The sequence below is a fragment of the Mus caroli genome, unplaced genomic scaffold (assembly GCF_978045245.1).
Source record: "Mus caroli unplaced genomic scaffold, Mus_caroli_1 scaffold_2, whole genome shotgun sequence".
NCBI lineage: Eukaryota > Metazoa > Chordata > Mammalia > Rodentia > Muridae > Mus > Mus caroli.
In genome coordinates this window covers 159,198,537-159,212,544 of record NW_028227257.1, presented here as the reverse complement: position 1 = coordinate 159,212,544, position 14,008 = coordinate 159,198,537, and the positions used below count along the sequence as shown (strand labels likewise).

Below are 14,008 nucleotides of genomic sequence, written 5' to 3'. Positions count from 1 at the left end.
ATGATATCTAGGATGATATGGAGTTTGAAGCAGTTTAGGCTGCATAGAGAGACTGTCTCAAAATACAAAGCAAACAGAACAGTCTAAATAGAAAGGAAGGAAGGAAGGAAGGAAGGAAGGAAGGAAGGAAGGAAGGAAGGAAACTAATTAAAATAAAAACCAAAGATCTTTACTTCTGTGTTTTACTATCATCTATTTTGTCTTCCAAGTTCTATCTGAAAGGATAACCAGTAATTTATTACTAACACTTACCCTTTAGTTATAGGTAATAATGTATTTTATCTCTTTACAACAAACATGTAAGATTAAGGCCAGGCAGAAATTGAACATGGGGGATTAGATGGGCAATAGAGCTTCTCTAATATAGATGTCCCTCTTGAAGAGGCAGACCTTGATGGAATGTCAGAAAAGATGAGTGTTTCTGTTGACTGTGGTGAAGTTGAGAAAGAAGAGTACAGTAATTCAGTGGGAAGCACATGCAAGAGAAGCAAGGCTGTAGCTGCTGTTCTGCTGGGTCCTGCTTTATCTTCATCTCTCCAGCAGATCCACCCATTTTTATCACTGTAAAGTCAAAAGGTGGTATTATGTTAAATCAGATGTAAACGGACACTTGACACTTGTTTCTTCTATCCACCTTACTTCTTTTGCCTCTTCTTCTTCTTCTTCTTCTTCTTCTTCTTCTTCTTCTTCTTCTTCTTCTTCTTCTTCTTCTTCTTCTTCTTCTTCTTCTTCTTCTTCTTCTTCTCCTTCCTCCTCCTCCTCCTCCTCCTTCTCCTCCCCCCTCCACTTTAACTTACTGAACAGACCTAAGGAAGTCATATACAAAAACAAAAATTGTCTTCTACCTGTGAGTCAGCTTGCATGTAGCAATTCAGTGTTATCAGTTTTTTAGTTGATCGTGTATTTAGTGAAACATTTGGCCAGAAAAATAATAGAGGAGTTCTAAAATCAAATAAGTGTATGATTGGATTTCTTTAATAAAACAAGTTCATGTCATTTAAAAATCTAGAAAATGTATGTTTAAAACATAGCTTGAATATAGTATTGGTAAATGGCTGATTGTTCTTAATCAGGAAAGAGAATCTGAATATAAGCATGGCTGTAAAATTTAGTTTCTGGCTCCTTGAATATAAAGTGCCTCTAGGAAGGTGAATGAAAATATAAATTTAGAGATTCAGAAAGCAGTTGTGGCTGAAGATACATATTCTAAGTAATTAGTTTGGCAGACTTTAAATAGCTTCTAACTTCTAGAAAACCAGATAACCTCATTGATATTTAATCATAGTAGGTCTTAAAAATCTATTACATTGGTAAATTTTTTGGATGCATTTTTTTGTTTGTTTCATAACATTCATTCAGTAATTCTCTACTGTCAAATCTATCATCAAATTTCTAGATATACTCATGATTTCATTTGTGTCTTTTGAGTTCATACTCAGATCCTAGTGGATTAAACAGTGTATCATAGGGAAAATGATCCATCACAGAGAAGAAAGAAACCAATTAAAACATCCATTAGTTAATATGACCTTTATGAGTTTTATATGTAAGGGTTAGCACTTATTATCTACTTAAACCTTATGAATTAATTATTTGAAATCTCTCCTGAGTCACATTCATGATGTAAGATACAAAATCATAAAATATCAAGATAATTATTTAATCACAAACATTTAGTTTGCTGAAAAGCACAAAGATGGAAATAGAACAATGAAAGAAGAGGTTAGAATTTACATGGAAAATGTAAATAAGAAATGGTTAATTAATAATTTACCAAATTATTATTCCATACTACTTTTCATTTTGTCTCTTGGCAAATATCTTCAAGTTTTTATTTTCTCATTTAGAGGGACAAACAAATTCTATAATGCTCATTTGATTCTTAATGCTCTGAAGTGTGAGGCAAGTAAGAATCCAACTTTCTACCATCAGAAATATATAAACTGTTTTTAGAAATGAGTGTTGAATTCCCATCTTCATTGTGTTTGCAGGTGAAGTACAGTAGGCTCCTCACACACATCACCACACGCTTTTGTGGCTCACCAATCAGCTGCAAAATTACAATGACTGGTCCTAACTTTCTCAAGTGCTTGGTTCTTCTTGTAGATAAAGATAATCTACTACATCTCACTGAACCATTTTTGGTTTTCTCATTGAAATACTCATCATATTTTATGGTTTTATTTGTAAATGTCTTGTCAGAATAAAAAAGTGTGTTCCATGGGTTACACAAAATATGAAGCATTCCTCGCAGTGTCAAGGAAATCATGCTTGTATCCCTGTCCCAGACACTGCACACAACTTGCAGAGGATAGTGTGTGAGACAAACTTAGCAGTTCTGAGTTCTACCCCAAATCTCAAATTTACGTCCTGCTGATGACTGCTATCCAACAAATTGCTGATGATGTGTGCACATTAGCATTTTTTTTTTTTTTTTTTTTTTTGGTTTTTCGAGACAGGGTTTCTCTGTGTAGCCCTGGCTGTCCTGGAACTCACTTTGTAGACCAGGCTGGCCTCGAACTCAGAAATCCGCCTGTCTCTGCCTCCCAAGTGCTGGGATTAAAGGCGTGCGCCACCACGCCCGGCCCCATATTAGCATTTGAAAACAGTACCTTAAAGATTGTACTTCTGAACACAGCAAATTCAAACCCAAAACACTGTGAGATTAAACAGAAATCAGTAAGATTGATGTGTATGGCCCTGGGACTAGATTAATTAGCAATCAATGTTTGTTACTTAGATCTTTTGTTGCTTGCTGTTCAAGTGAAAATGAGCAATAATGTGTGAAATCTCTTGAATTTTCTAATATAAAGTACACTTATGTTTTTAAAAAATGGCTATCAACTGAGTGATATCAGATTTTATCTCAATAGAGCTGAAAAATATTTTCCAAAACTAGTTTATGTCTAGTGAGAACAATAAGACAACAAAAAGAGAGCAAAGGGATATAAATTGGCAAAGAAGAAATAAAGGTATCACTATTTGCAGATGATATGTTAGTATACATAAGGAACCCCCAAAATTCTACCAGAGAAATTCTCCAGCTGATAAGCAACTTCAGCAAAGTGGCTGTATATAAAATTAACTCAAATAAATCAGTAGCCTTCCTTTATACAAATGATAAACAGGCTGAGAAAGAAATTAGGGAAACAACTCCCTTCACAATAGCCACAAATAATATAAAATATCTTGGGGTAACTCTAACCAAACAAGTGAAAGACCTGTATGACAATAACTTCAAGTCTCTCAAGAAAGGAATCAAAGAAGAACTCAGAAAATGGAGAGATCTCCCATACTCATGGATCGGCAGAATTAACAGTAAAAATGACCATCCTACCAAAAGCAATCTTTAGATTCAATGCAATCACCATTAAAATCCCAACACAATTCTTCAAAGACATGGAAAGAACACTTCTCAAATTCATCTGGAAAGGCAAAAAACCCAGAATAGAGAAAACAATAAAAGAACAGCTAGGGGAATCACCATTCCTAACCTCAAACTTTACTACGGAGCAATGGTAATAAAAACTGCATGGTACTGATACAGAGACAGACAAGTTGATCAATGGAATAGAATTGAAGACCCAGAAGTAAAACCACACACTATGGACACTTGATATTTGACAAAGAAGCCAAAAATATACAATGGAAAAAAGAAAGCATCTTCAATAAATGGTGCTGGTCGAACTGGCTGTCTCCATGTAGAAAAATGAAAATAGACCCATATTTATCACTTTGCACAAAGCTCAAGTCCAAGTAGATCAAGAACCTCAACATAAAACCAGATACACTGAATCTAATTGAAGAGAAAGTGGGAAAGAGCCTTGAACTCATTGGCATGGGGAAAGTTTCCTAAACAGAATTCCAATGACTCATGCTCTAAGATCAACAATTGATAAATGGGACCTCATGAAACTGGAAAGCTTCTGTAAGACAAAGGACATAGTCAATAAGACAAATCGGCAACCTACAAATTGGGGGAAAAATATCTTCATAAAGCCCACATCTGATAGAGGGCTAATATCCAAAATATATAAAGAACTGAAGAAGCTAATCATCAAAAAAAAAAAAAAAAAAAAAAACACCAAACAACCCGATCAAAAAATGGGGTATGGAACTAAACTGAGATTTCACAATTGAGAAATCTTGAATGGCTGGGGATGTTCAAAGTCCTTAGTAATCAGAGAAATGCAAATCAAAATGACCCTGAGATTTCACCTTATACCAATCAGAATGACTAAGATCAGAACTACAGATGACAACACATGTTGGAGAGGATGTGGAGAAAGAGGAGCACTCCTCCATTGCTGGTGGGATTGAAAACTTGTACAACCACTCTGGAAATCAATCTGGAGTTTCCTCAGAAAATTGGAAATAGATCTATCAGAAGATCCAGCTATACCACTCTTGGGAATATACCCAAAAGATACCCCACCATGCCAAAGGGGCACATGTTCCACTATGCTCATAGTGGCCTTGTTTGTGTTAACCAGAAGCTGGAAACAACCCACAACAGAAGAATGGATACAGAAAATGTGGTTCATTTACAAAATGGAATAATACTTAGCTGTTAAGAATGATGACATCCTGAGTTTTGCAGGCAAATGGATGGAACTAGAAAATATCATCCTGAGTGAGGTAACTCAGACCCAAAAGGACATGCATAGTATGAACTCACTAATAAGTGGATGTTAGAAAAAAATTACAGAATACCCAAGATACAGTCCACAGAACTCAAAAAGGTCAACAAGCTGAAGTGCCCAAGTGAGGATGCCACAATCCCAGCTGGAAGAGGGAAGAAAGCAATCACAAGTGGGGAAGGAGGGAGGGAGCTGGGAGGGAAAGTGGCAGGGTGTGAGGAGCTGGAGGGGGGGGCACTGAGAGGGGAACCTGATCTGGTATTGGGTGAGAGACCCTGAGGGCCAGCAGAAAGAATGGAAACAGGAAACCTCAGGAGATAGGAAGTTTGGGGGACCCTCCAGAATGCACCAGAGACCTGGGAGGTGAGAGACTCTCAGGACTCAAAGGGAGGGACCTTATATGAAATGCCCAACAATAGGGAGAAGGAAATTACAGAACTCACCTCCAGCAGGAAGAAAGGGCATCAAATGAGGGAGGGGGGGCATCCCACAGTCACAACTCTGACCCATAATTGTTCAGGTTTGAAAGAATTACAGGGATGGAAATGGAGAAGAGCCTGAGGAAAAGAAGGTCGGGAGACAAGCCCAAAGTGGGATGCAGCTCAAGGGGAGGTCCCAAGGCCTGACAGTATTACTGAGGCTATGGAGTGCTCACAAAAAGGGGCCTATCAAGACTCCCCTCTGAAAGACTCAAAACACAGCTGAAAGAATTAGATGCTTATACTTGCACCCAACCAATGGACAGAGTAGCTAACCCCTGTTGTTGAATTAGGGAAAGCTGAAAGAAGCTGAGGAGAAGGGCAATCCTGTAGGAGGACCAGCAGTCTCAATCTGGACGCACGAGATCTCTCAAACACTGGGCCACCAAACAGGCAGCATACACCAGCTGATATGAGGCCCCCAACACACATATAGTAGAGGACTGCTGGGTCTTTGTTCATTCAGCAATGATGTACCTAACCCTCAAGAGACTGGAGGACCCAGGGAGTTTAAGAGGTTGGGTGGGGTGGGGGTGGGAACATCCATGTGGAGACAGGGGGTTAGGCAGGAGGTGTGGGATGTGGAACAGTTGGAGGGTAGACAGGGTTGGGGGGAATAAAATATGGAGTGTAAAAAAACTGGTTAGTGCCTTAATCCCACTTTTTGGATTTAATAATCTTCATATTTAATTCTGTTTTACTGGACTATTTTCTTCATTAATTAATTTATAAACTTTATATCCCAACTGCATCCCTCCCTCTCTTCTCTCTTCCCAGTTACCCTCTCACGAGCTCCTCCTCCCCTCCCCTTGTCCTCAAAGAAGGTGAAATCTGCCATGGGTACCAAGTCACCCTGACACATCCATCAAGTTGCAGCAGGACTAAGGGCATCTTCTCTCACTGAGGCCTGACAAGGCAGACCAGCTAGGGAAAGGGCATCCAAAGGTGGGTAATAGTGTCAGAGACAGCCAGGGCTCCAATTATTAGGGGACCCACATGAAGAACAAGCTGCACATCTCCTACAAATTGTAGGGAGCCTAGGTCCACCCCCTGCAATGCTCTTTTGTTGGTGATTCAGTACCTGTGAGCCCCCAAGGGCTCAGGTTTAGTTGGCTTTTTAGGTCTTTCTGTGGTGTCCTTAACCCCTCTGCCTCCATTAATCCAATTCCCCACTCTTCCACAAGATTCCTGGATCTCTGCCTAGTGTTTTTGCCTGTGGGTCTCTGCATCTGTTTCCATCAACAGTTGGATGAAGCTGCTGGATGAGACTGTTATGCTAGGCTCCTGTCAGCAAGCACAACAGCAAGTCATTAATAGTGTCAGGGATTGGCTCTCTTCCACAGGATGGGTCTCAAGTCAAGCCAGTAATTAGTTGGCCATTTCCTCAATCTCTGCTCCATCTTTATCCCTGAGCGTCTTGTAGGCAGGACAAATTTTGGGTTGCAGGTTTTGTTGGTGAATAGGTGTCCCCCTCTATTTTCTGGAAGTTCTGCCTGGCTACAGAAGGTGTCCACTTCAGTCTCCATAACCCCAGCTGCTAGGATACCACCACGGACTCCTGGGGGACTCTTCTGCCCCAGATCTTTGGCTTGTTCTAGAGATGCCCCCTATCGATTTCTGTTCTTTCTCCCAGCTGTCTACTGTACCCTACCCACACCTGATCTCTATCCTAGTATCTCTCCTTACCGACTCTTCAAACCAGTTCCCTCTTTACATTCACCTCCAATATTTTATTTTCTGAGTGAGACTCAAGCATCCATCTTACTGCTGTAAGAATGGTTAAGATCCCAAACTCAAGTGACTGCACATACTGGCGAATATATGGAGCAAGGGAAACACTTCTCCATTGCTGGTGGGAGTACAACCTTGTACAACTTTGGAAATCACATTGGCAGTTTCTCAGAAAATTGGTGATAGTTCTACCTCAACACCCAGCTATACGACTTCTAGTCATATACCCAAAAGATCTCCCACCATAACACAAGGACACTTGTGTTATGTTCATATGTTCATAGCAGCTTTGTTCATAATAGCCAAAAACTGGAAACAACCTAGGTGTCTCTCAACTGAAGAATGTATAAAGAAAAGATGCAGAGACCCACAGGCAAAATGTGGTATTTCATCTACACAATGAAATACTATTCAGCTATTAAAAACAAAGATATTATTAAATTTTCAGGCAAATGGATGGAGCTAGAAAAGATCATCCTCAGTGAGGTAACCCAGACCCAGAAAGACGTGCGTGATATGTACTCACATGTGGATATTAGACATAAGGTGTAGAATAACCATACTTCAACCCACAGACCCAAAGAAACTAAGTAATCTCATTCAGAAGGGAATATTTTTTCAAAAGGAAGTATTTGTTGTTTTAATAATCTACTTTTTATTAAAAAAAAAAGCATCCATTCATCTCAGTGGCTCTTAATGAAACATTTAAAATTGAACTCACAGTGAATGCATTTTGGGGATTCTGTGTCTTCTTTCTTAAGGATGCACAAGAAGCTATCTGAAGAAAGATGGCCTTCTGTTCAGCCTTTAGATTCATTCCTGCATGCTTTCTGGGCATGTGGAGAATTTATCTCAATTTTGTAAAACATGTGTTGTTTTGTTTAGTAGTTCCAAAAAAAGGATAGGAGGAGATGGAAGATTATAAATAAACCAGAGTTGTAGCTAATGGCATGCCGATGAATATATACAGGACATAGTCCTTAGTTGAGAAACACATTCAGACAATATCCTAGCAAGAAAGAGTATAGCCATCAGAAGCCTGACAAGGGTTTATCAGAGACTAGTGAATTGCTTTGCCAGAAGCATGGAGGTGGAGTGACTTGAAGATCAGTCAGGTTGCTTACTCTTCTGCGTCTGAGTTCTGCTTCTCTGTAACAAACAGATGTGGTTGGGGCACACTTGAAATGTTGATTTGATTTGAAGCACAGCAAAGCGAATTGTTAAACATCTCATTAGTTAACTCTAAAAAATAATAATGCTTGTAAAAGAAAGTTTCTGCCCAGAAATATGTGGTAAATCATGATTAATAATGTGGGGTCCACAATTTCTAGTTTCACAAGTATGAAAATAATTTATTTTTCCAATAATTTATTTATTCAATTTACATCCCAAACAGCGCCCCTCCCTTCTCAGTCCCCCTCCACACAGCCCTTCCTCCTTCCCCTCGCCCCTTTTCTCTTGAGGAGATCATTTATTTTTTACTCTTTATTTAGTGTTCTCTTTTTAAAGTTTTTAAACTTTTTAAAGTTATTAAACTATGTGCACTTTCAGATAAACTTTTCAAAAGTAAGTTTAAATTTAACCAGAAGTGATCATGCCATATGACAAATAAGAGTTGACCTCAGAAATTAAACATCTGACTTAGTGTCACAAAGCCAATATACAACCAATATTATCATTCCAAACCAGTTAGATATGACAGTTGTCCACAATACTTAGATTTCTCTGAATTATTCATGTTTTACTTTGGGAGTAACTTTCTTAGCCCTCATTCTGTGTTATACCCTTTTTATTGGTGATTTTTCTTTCTGAAAAGGGAAAGTTGATTTTAATAGGTTAAATTTATTGCAAATACCTCTGCATTGGTTGAGTTTTCAGCATTTCATTGCAGATATTCTTATATCTTCATGAGGTCTCTCAAAAAGGACAGTCTATTTTCACCCATTTATAAAAAATTAAAATTATTGAACAATAAATTCCTCCAAATTGCCGTTCTCTAGTACTGCCTTTCACATCCTCCTGTTTCCATCCTATTGGAAATCTATTGACACCGTTGTGTCAAATGCTCATCAAGTGTCATTAGAAGGAAGTGTCTCATCTGTGACCATAGAAACAGAAGAGTTAGCAAAAAAGGTCAACCCATGAGTCTGTTCTGTATCTAAGTCATTTTGTAAATGAGAGATTTGGGGGCTACTAGTTTCTCTCCGAGTCCTATGCTGTTCATCCTTTGGAAAATATAATTCTATTACTGTCTCAGAGTTTACTCATAGATCATGAAATTGAGCTATTTAAAATGTTTTCTTTCTCAGAGATCCCTTTTGTAATATAAGGAAAGTTTAAATATTGCAAGGTTAAAGACATTGGCAATGATCAAAAATAGCTACATTGTGTTAGCAAGATGTGTGTTATTTCCCCAGAGGCTAATACTGTTTAAAATATGAAATGAAATAGAGTGAGTCCTGTGGAGCCAGGGAAATAATAACAAGTCTTTTACATTATTTTAAAAAACACAGCCTTCAGGCTTCCTGTTCTTTTATTACGCAAATGGTTTGGGCTTCCTTGGAGGGTGCTGTATAAGTGCAAATCTGCCCCTGGAAGCTGCAAGCATGCACTGGCTCATGTGTCTCTGTGCTTTGCATGCTAGGGTAATGGGAGTTAGAGGCTGGCTAGGACACAACTTGATAAAATTAGTAGAATATCATTAGTCTTTTCTTTGATCTACAGGTTTGAATTTGTCATTTAATCTTCATAATTTTTCTTTGGGAGTTTGGGAAGTGGGAAAGGAGTCCATGATAATAATGGAAGAAGGCTAATATGTAGTCTCCATTACAAAGTTTAGCAATTGTATTTATTAATATTAGTTATAAGAAAGATTCTATTTAGACTTTTGCAAATTATAACTCATAATCATAGAACTTTATAAGACCTGAGATAATAGACTTTAGATTTTCTTCAGTTAATTACTAAAAAGGCTTATGATTCAGAAGTCTCTGACTGTATCTCCTTAGTGAAAAGAAAGATTTCTAGGTTAGTTCTCTGATGTCCAAATATAATCTCTACTTCAGAAAAGATATTTGCTGCCAGGCTAGGATGAAACCTGTGGACCAAGGGTGATGTGGCATTGTTATGTACAGTGTTATGGGCTGCATTCAGAGCTTTCCTGGGCTATTCACAGCCTGTGAACCACTGGTTGGACATGCCTACGAATCTGAACCGTTATTTATGTAAGTACACATGTATGCTGTCTAGTTGTTTTACATAAATAGCATCATAGCATATAGTGCTGACTATCTTTCAAGAAAGTACTCCCTCCTCTGCATTTCCTATTTCACAAGTCTAGCTAAAATTAGTCCTATCGCACAACTCTGTCTCAAGAAAAACTGCTCAGGAGGTGAACGTTTTCCTTGTCCTCTGTCACTTTGCTGATTATCTCCATCATCGTTCACCATGTGTCCTCTCCCAGCCCCAAGCACCTCTTCTCTCACATCCTATACACTTGATCAGCGGATGGCTCATAATAATTGTATGTGAATCCTTGGTACTAAGTATAAAGCAAGGATTTTGTCCAGTTAAAAGTTTTAGTGCCAGCAAGGCAATGGGGAAGGTGGTAGAAGATTTTAGGTCATGCTTCTTTGACCTGAGGAACCACTCACTGTGTTTGGCTCATTCTGTTTGAGTTGGAAGGCAGATAGGATATTTTTCCCATTATTTATTCATGTTACATCATGATCATATCCCTTCTACATGGTCCCCCTCCACAGTCTGTTTCCCCTCTCCCCTCTCTGTCTCCTTTGTATCCCCCCACCCTGGCACATCAAATCTCTTCAGGGCTAGGAGCATCCTCTCCCACTAAGGCCAGACAAGACAGATATTTTGAAAAGAAAACATGCATATTTAGACTATGTCTCCCATTTTAAGATGGAGCCACTTTTCAGAGTTCCAATGTACAAGCTGGAATTCTAGGCTTCCCTGTTTAGCCAGGATGAAGGTTAAGTAAAGAGGTACATACATCTCTGATGTAAAGTATAAAGGAAGAAAATAGTTGTGAGAATATACACAAACACACATGACTGCTACTCTTGTATTGTTGTAATGGCTGAAAGGCAGACATAGTGCACTGCTCCAGAAATAATCAGAAGACACTGAGAAGGGAAGAAACCACGACACCATGGCATCATCACACATCAAGCAAAGAAATTTTGGGTCCCATATTGCTGGGCTCTTGGAACTTCTGGTATAATTTTGAACTTAACTTTTTTATTCTAGTTTGTGTATTGTTTTAAAATGATCTATATGTCTGTGCACATGAGTGCAGATGCCCTTGGAGTCTAGAAAAGGGTGACAAGTCTCTTGGAGGTAGAATTACACATGGTTGTGAGTTGCTTGACATGGTTGCTGGGAATCAAGCTCAGGTCCCCTGCAAGAACATTATGTGCTCTTAACAACTGTGCTATCTCTTCTGTCTCTTCCATAGTCTTTTCAATTCTGAACATAAAAGAATTTTTTTTGCTCTCAAAACATACCCAGAGTTTTCAAATTCATCATCCAGGGGCTGCTTTATGCCTTAAAAACTAGATATACAGTTATGTGCATCAATTTCAATGGTAGCCATTTTATCTACCCCATGTTTAATAACTTACTGGGTTTAATAAGGTATTAAAAATACTCATTTTTATGGGCAAGGCCATTGAAATTCACTGTTGCTTACTGCAATAGCTATTTAAGAATTTACAGTAAGGCAAAAGTAACTGCAAAGCCTGTTATTTATTTTGTGTTTATTTATTTATTTTATGTTGTTCTCCCCAGCTCTGTTCTCTGTTCCCTTGTCAACATTGCATAGATTATTTCATAAGAAATTTTGCATAATGGTTTGGAGTCTGAGTCTTAGTAAAAAATGGAAGATAAGCTATAAAAACACCCATAAGTAGATATGCTTTGCAAATGTAATTTTCCATCTTAGAAATTTTGCCAGCCCACTCTCAAATATTGCTGATAGAAATTTTCTTTTAATCAAAACATCTACTAGGTAAAACAATAATCCATGTCTAAAATCCACAGAGATGCAGAAGATGTACTGGAGGTACAAGGATTGCCTAGCAAGTGTAAGGTTTGGGCTCCATCCTCAGCACCACAGAAAAAGACAATGGGAAAAGCCACTCAAATGATTGCTACTGTACAGCATTTTGAAACCCTTAGTTGTGAGTTCCTTTGAAGGATCACATAACACAGTTCTGTGTGGTTAATACACATTGCAAGATTTCAGGAGGGGAATTAGAATTTTCTTTTCCTGACTCTCCAGTTATCAGATCATTTTCAAAAGAGTACAATGTTCTGTCATAGTTTGGATTCCTAGCATGTTTTGATTGTTGCAGAATTTTCTTGCTTTACTTAACTTTCCTGATAAGTAAAACATCTGTATGTTGGTAATGTGTATGCATGTTTTATATTAAATTTCATTAAAACAGGAATTCCAGAGAGACCGTCTTGAAACTTTAGCTCATTGAAGCCAAATTTATTGTTATAAGTTAAGATTGCTTTAGTATTTTATTTCTTGCCTCAATCCTCTTTTGTTTTAGGAATTCGCTACTTTGCAGATTTTATATTAAAAAGTCATGCCCCCTGTCAATGGGCAAAGAGGCACCGTGTTAGTGGTGTTGTTCTTAGGGACAGAGCAGATGGCATTTCTTTGTTCATCCTAGCTTGATGCTTGGATTTGTAGCCAAATCTGTTTTATGCCTAGGACTCATACAAATCAAATAAAATCAAGTCCATGCAGTACAGAGTAGGAGAAAGACAGACAGAAACCTGTGGACCACCCTACTACCTACAGACCTGCCCTCCAGTGAGTGCACAACACCTACTTTCTGACACACTGCTTGCCAAGCAGTAAAGCTGGAGGATATCACCCAGGAGCCTGCCAGCTGCATGGCCAGCCTGTAGCTGGAGCCCTCACAGTGTGGGAGTATATCGTGGTCAGTTGGAAGAGAAACAGAAGTGGAGCGGCTAGAGCATTATGAAGAGAGATGGAACTGGAGACTCAAGGTTGGAAAGGAGTAACCTGTTGTGAATGGCCAGCCCTGTCACTTGGGGCCATGGTGAGGTCCCAGCCCGAGATGCTGCTGAGTCCATGGCTATGCAGCAGCATGGATCAGTGTCAATATTCATGGCTCATATTACCCTTAGAAAACACGGGGATTTTCCTGGTTGGGGCAGCCACTGGATACTACCTGGATCTCCAAGGGCTACCCATAATTCGTCCTGCTCCTCACTGAATATTGCGCTCTGGAGAGTTAATCCCATTTTTATCACTGGCACAACTCAGGCAAGCTAATTCTGCCATGCACTAACTGCAGCACTTGGGAGAGTGGACCCTGAACTTTGCCTGGATCACACATCAGAGTTGATCCTTGTGGTAGGAGTGAGCCAACCCTGAGGATGAAAATAAGGGAGAGCAGACCCTACACCTTCCCCAGAAAATACAGTAGAGCTGTCTCTAATGGCAGTGGTGTAGATGAGCTGTGCCAGGGCATAAATGTGGGAGAGCAGACCCTGCCATTTGTCTGCCATGGGGTAGCATGGCCATAGAGGTGATGTCCCAACCCTTGCTCCTTGCCACTTCTGGCTGTTGGCAAGGCTGCCCATAGGATTATGAGCCTAAGAAAGCTAGTCCTGCCTGCCCCTCACCAGCTGCAGCTGTTAGTAGAGCGGGCTCTGGATAGCACATTGGAGCCAGTCTTGATGATAGGCGTGAAGATGAGCCAGTCCTGAGGATGAGAGTGAGGGAAAGCTGGGCCTGCCACTTGGCTGCCATGAGGTAGCTTGGGCACAGGGGGTGGATACCTTGCCCCATCCCCCTTGACACCTACACTAGTCAGGAAATATAGCTTTGAGAGTATGAGAGCAGGAGCGCTAGACCTGTTACATCGTTGGCTGTAGCCCTCAGAGGAGTGAGCCCTGCACCTCACCTGGGCAATACAATAGCCCTGATGGTGAAGGCATGGATGAGCCAGTCATGGGGGTGTGAGATCAGGAGAGCTAGTCCAGTTCCTCACAGGCTGCAGCACTTGGGAAGGTGGGCCCAGTACCTTGACTGGGAAGTACAGTGGAGCTGGCTCATGCAGGTGAGACTATGAGCTAGCCTCGAGGTCATGAGAATAG

General features: G+C 39.7%; 1 protein-coding gene and 1 pseudogene across 1 annotated transcript in view; both read left to right on the top strand.

Moving 5' to 3' along the window:
• The window catches only part of Gpr158 (G protein-coupled receptor 158), a 406,464-nt gene that overhangs the window by 249,369 nt on the left and 143,087 nt on the right, over nt 1–14,008 (top strand). The gene's annotated exons all lie outside the window — the stretch shown is intronic.
• LOC115030489 (small nucleolar RNA SNORA48) lies at nt 12,471–12,599 on the top strand (annotated as a pseudogene).